Genomic DNA, 6,000 nt, shown 5'->3' on the forward strand with positions numbered 1-6,000 from the left:
CCAAAGAAGAAGAATTCTCACCGAATGTGTATTGATTTTAAGCACATCAATCGGGCCTACCCGAAAGATCATTTCCCTCTCCTCGCATTAATCATATAGTAGATTCTACTGCTGGGTGTGAGTGGTTGTCGTTTTTGGATGCATACTCTAGGTACCACCAGATCTGAATGTATGGTCTTGATGAAATAAACACAACGTTCATCGCCCCATTCGGGTGTTTTCGGTATATCACTATGCCATTCGGATTGAAAAACGTTGGGGCCATATTTCAGCGTATGATTGAAAAGTGCCTACGGAAACAAATCAGTCGGAATGTGGAGGCCTACATGGATGACATCATGGTCAATTCATGGAATGGTTCCGACCTCCTAACTGACCTTGTCGAGACCTTCATGAATTTGTGCACTTTTAGAATCAAGCTCAACCTAGCTAAGTGTACATTCGCCGTGTGCAAGTTACTCGGTTTCCTTGTTTCTGAATGGGGGATTGATGCCAATCCTGAGAAGATCAGAGCCATCATCCAAATGTAGCAACCGGAGTGTCTCCACGACGTACACTGCCTCGCAGACTGCCTCACAGCCCTGAGTAGATTCATCTCAAGGCTCGGTGAAAAGGCCTAGCCGCATTACCGATTGATGAAGAAGTCTGACAGGTTCGAGTGGACTCCCGAGGTGTAGGCCACGTTCCAGGAACTTAAAGTGCCTTTTCTCCTATACATCGCAGCCATGGGACGAGCTGTTAGCACGGTTCTCACTGTGGAATGGGAAGAACAAGGCAAAACCTTCAAGTTCCAAAGACCAGTCTACTACATCTCCAAAGTCCCGACCCCTTCCAAGCAAAGGTATCCGCATTATCAGAAGCTAGTATATGGAATATGCCTAACTGCAAAGAAGGTCGCGCATTACTTTCAAGAACATTCAGCCATGGTGATAAGAGATGCTACTCTGTCTGACTTCATGAACAACAGAGATGCCACTAGGCGAGTGGCTATGTGGGCCATCGAGCTCCTTCCGCTGGACATCAAGTTTGAAGCCAAGAAAGCAATTAAGTAGCAAGCCCTAGTAGATTTCTTTGTTGAATTGATTGAGCAAGAGTAACCCGTCCTGAGTGTTCCTGGACACTTGATGAAGTTCTTTGACGGCTCCAAGATGCTCCACGACTTCGAGGCTGGAGTGGTCTTCGTGTCTCATAAAGGTGACCAACTCATTTACGTGCTTCAGATTCATTTCGACTCCTCCAACAATGAAGCCGAATACGAGACTCTCTTGTATGGGCTGAGAATGGCAGTTTCCCTGGGAATTCGCTGACTAATGGTCTATGTCAACTTGGATCTGGTGGTCAACAAGGTCATGAAAGAATGGGATATCCGCAGTCCGACGATGATTGGTTACTGCAACGCCATCAGAAAACTGGAGAAGCACTTTGAAGGGCTGGAACTCCATCACGTGCCATGGCTGATGATTTTGCCAAGATGGGTTCGATCCGGAAGAAAATGCCCAAGAATGTATTCCTGGAACACCCTCAATCATAGATCCTTTCTGGAAGAGCCCCCGCAACTAGTCGGTCCTTCCAATCTGACTGAAGTAGACATCCCTGCAATAATTGACATGGTCAAGGAGATCCTGGTAATCACTCCTGAGTGGACTGAACTGTACGTGGCGTACCTGCTCCGGTAGGAGCTCCCAGAAGATGAAGGTGAAGCTCGCTAGGTCGTCAGGCCTTCACCATCATGGGAGACAAACTATACAAGAAAAGCACGACTAGCATCACTCAGCGATGCGTATCACTAGAGGAAGGGCAACAAATTCTGCAAGAGATTCACTTGGGAACATGTGGACACCATGCATCCTATGAGACCCTGGTCCCCATAGCATTCAGAGTCGGGTTCTATTGGCCCCGAGCCAATGAGGCTGCCCGAGATATAGTGGATCAATACGTCGGGTGCCAGTTTTACGTGAATCGGTCACACAAACCAGCATCCGCTCTAAAGACTATCCCCCTTACTTGGCCATTCACCGTCTGAGGACTCGACATGGTCGGCCCTCTTAGGACCGGGGCGAGTAGGTTCAGGCACTTGTTGGTGCTAGTGGACATGTGCACCAAGTTGATCGAGGCCAAGCCCATAAAGAAGTTGGACTCGTCCACTGCAATTCAGTTCATCAAAGAGATAATCTTCAGATTCAGAGTCCCTCACAGCATCATCATTGACAACAGGTCAAACTTTGATTTGGACGAGTTCCATGAGTTTTGCTACTCCCAAGGCACTCAGGTCAATTATGCCTCTGTGGTGCACCGGCAGTCGAATGGGCAAGCCGGGCGAGCAAATGGGCTCATCCTGCAAGGATTGAAACCTTGCCTCTTGCGCGACCTAACTCACGTGGTAGGGGCCTGGGTGACCGAGCTACCGTCAGTCCTCTGGCGCTTACAGACGACCCCGAATTGGTCCACTAATCGCATCGCGTTCTTTATAGTGTACGGGTCAGAAGCGGTTTTACCGAGTGACTTTATCCACAATTCTCCCCGAGTGGACCTTTACACAGAGGCCGAAGCTGAAGAGGCAAGGTAGGATGGCCTCAACCTATTGGAGGAGGAGCACGAGCTAGCGCTTATAAGATCAACGTTGTACCAACAAGACTTGTATCGCTACCACGACAGGCACGCCAGAGGGCGTGCCTTCCAGGAAGGAGACCTGGTCCTTCGAGTGGATCAGCATAAGCCTCACAAGCTGGCACCCCCTTGGGAGGGGCCATTCGCCATATCTAAGGTCCTACACAATGGAGCATACGGACTCTACAACTTTGCCAAAGAATCAGAAGAGCCCAAAGCTTGGAACGCGGATCTCCTCCACACGTTTTACACTTTAAAAAATTCCTCCTTTGTAATAATTAGCCTGAATGAACTTAGATGAATAAAAGTATTGGTTTTCTCGTATATCGTCTAGTTCGACCTACGGTCTCATTTCACTCAGGTGGCTAACTGATGAACCACAAGTATAGTGGATCAATTGTAGTCCTTTCGATAAGTTAGAGTGTTGAACCCAATGAGGAGCCGAAGGAAATGACAAGTAGTTTTCATCCAGGTATTCTCTACAAGCACTGAAATTATAAGTAACGAGTAGTTTGATAGCAAGATAATTTGTAATGAGCAAGTAACGGTAATGGCAACAAAGTGCAGGAAGGTACATCAATCCTTTTGTGGCAAAGGACAGGGCAAAACGGTCTCTTATGATAAGCAAAGCGTTCTTGAGGGTACACAAGAAATTTCACCTAGTCACTTGCATCATGTTGGTTTGATTTGTGTTTGCTACTTTGATAATTTGATATGTGGGTGGACCGGTGCTTAGGAGTCGTTCTTACTTGAACAAACCTCCTACTTATGATTAACCCCCTCGCAGGCATTCGCAGCTACGAGAAACATATTAAGATAAAATCTAACCAAAGCATTAAAATTTTGGATCGAAATTAGTCCCTTACGAAGTAGCGCATAAACTAGGGTTTAAGCTTCTGTCACTCTCGCAACCCAGCATCTAATAACTACTCCACAATGCATCCCCTTAGGCCCTAACAAGGTGAAGTGCCATGTAGTCGACGTTCACATGACACCACTAAGGGAATCACAACATACATACCATCAAAATATCGAACACATATCAAGTTCACATGATTACTTGCAACAAGATTTCTCCCATGACCTCAATAACAAAAGTAACTACTCACAAACAATAATCATGCTCAAGCTTAGAGGGGTATTAAATAGCATAATGGATCTGAACATATAATCTTCCACCAAATAAACCATATAGTAATCAACGACAAGATGTAATCAACACTACTAGTCACCCACAAGCATCAATCTAAGGTTCCGGTACAAAGGTTGAACACAAGAGCTGAACTAGGGTTTGAGAGGAGATGGTTCTATGGAATATGTTCATGGAGATTGCCCTACCCAAGATGGAAGAGTTGTTGGTGATGATGATGACGATGATTTCCCCCTTTGGGAGGGAAGTTCCATCGGCGGAATCGCTCCGCCGAAGGGCAAAAGTGCTCCTTCCCAAGTTCCGCCTTGAGATGGCGGCGCTTCATCCCGAAAGTCCTATCCTTATTTTTTTCTAGGTTAAAATAACTTATATACCATAAGAGGGGCACCAAAGGTGGGCCAAGGAGGGCAGAACCCACCTGGGCACGCTAGGGAGCCCACCAGGGCGCGCCTAGGCTCCCTAGTGTGCCCAGGTGGGTTGTGCCCACCTGGTGGGCCCCCTCTGGTAGTTATTTTCTCAAATAATTCTTATATAGTCCATAAAAAATGACTGTGAAGTCTCGGCTCATTTGGAGATGTGTAGAATAGGTGGCCTGACGTAGCCTTTTCAGGTCGAGAATTCCAGCTGCCGGTATTCTCCCTCTTTGTGTGATCCTTGCATATTATGCGAGAAAAGGCATTAGAATTACTCCATAAATCATTATTATGCATAAAAACATCATAAATAATAGTAGGAAAACATGATGCAAAATGGACGTATCAACTCCCCTAAGCTTAGACCTCGTTTATCCTCAAGTGAAAACCAAAGTCAAAAAACATGTCCACATGCTTAGAGAGAGGTGTCGATAAAAACAAAATACGGACATAGAAGCATCATATATATTATTATAACAGCAACGCACTTTATCATATAAATGTTATCACATAACTTTTATCATAGACTTCTCATGAATAAGTAACAATTCATCACAACATTGAAATATAAAGCATAAACTCTATTGGAAACCAACAAACTATGTTCTCAGTCAACTTTGCAACTACAATTCATCCTCTTTTCAGGAAGGTTCACGTATCAGAGCCTTTTGGAAAGTCAACATACTCAACCTCCGATGCCCATCTTCTGGTATATAATTCATTTTGACCTAGAAATAGTAAGCAGAGGACTTTCGGGATGAAGAGCCACCGTCTCGAGGCGGAACTTGGGTAGGAGCACTTTTGCCCTCCGGCGAAATGATTCCGCCGGGGGAACTTCCCTCCCAGAGGGGGAATCATCGTCATCATCATCACCAACAACTCTTCCATCTTGGGCAGGGCTATCTCCATCAACACCTTCAACAACACCATCTCATCTCAAACCCTAGTTCATCTCTTGTGTTCAATCTTGTTACCGGAACTATAGATTGATGCTTGTGGGTGACTAGTAGTGTTGATTACATCTTGTAGTAGATTACTATATGGTTTATTTGGGTGGAAGACTATATTTTCAGATGCATTATGCTCTTTAATACCCCTCTGATCTTGAGCATGTTTATCACTTATGAGTAGTTACTTTTGTTCTTGAGGTCACAGGGGACATGTTGCAAGTAATCATGTGAACTTGATATGTGTTTGATATTTTGATAGTATGTATGTTGTGATTCCCTTAGTGGTGTCATGTGAACGTCGACTACATGACACTTAACCATATATGGGCCTATGGTAATGCATTGTGGAGTATCAATTAGATGATGGGTTGCGAGAGTGACAGAAGCTTAAACCCCAGTTTATGTGCAATTCCGTAAGGGACCGATTGGATCCAAAAGTTTAATGCTATGGTTAGAATTTATTCTTAATACTTTTCTTGTAGTTGCGGATACTTGCGGGATGGTTAATCAAAAGTAGGATGTTTGTTCAAGTAAGAACAACACCTAAGCACCGGTCCACCCGCATATCAAATTATCAAAGTAGCGAACACAAATTGGATCAACACGATGAAAGTGACTAGATGAAATTCTCATGTACCCTCAAGAACGCTTTGCTTATTATAAGAGACCGTTTTGCCTTTCCTTTGCCTCAAAACGACTGGTCTACCTTGCAACACTTTTGTTACCACTATCATTACTTGCTCGTTACAAATTATCTTGCTATCAAACTACTCTACTACTTACAATTTCAGCACTTGCATACATTACCATGCTGAAAACCACTTGTCATTTCCTTCTGCTCCTCGTTGGGTTCGACACTCTTATCGAAAAGAGCTACAAT

Source organism: Triticum aestivum, chromosome 3A (genome assembly GCF_018294505.1).
Source record: "Triticum aestivum cultivar Chinese Spring chromosome 3A, IWGSC CS RefSeq v2.1, whole genome shotgun sequence".
Taxonomy (NCBI): Eukaryota; Viridiplantae; Streptophyta; class Magnoliopsida; order Poales; family Poaceae; genus Triticum; species Triticum aestivum.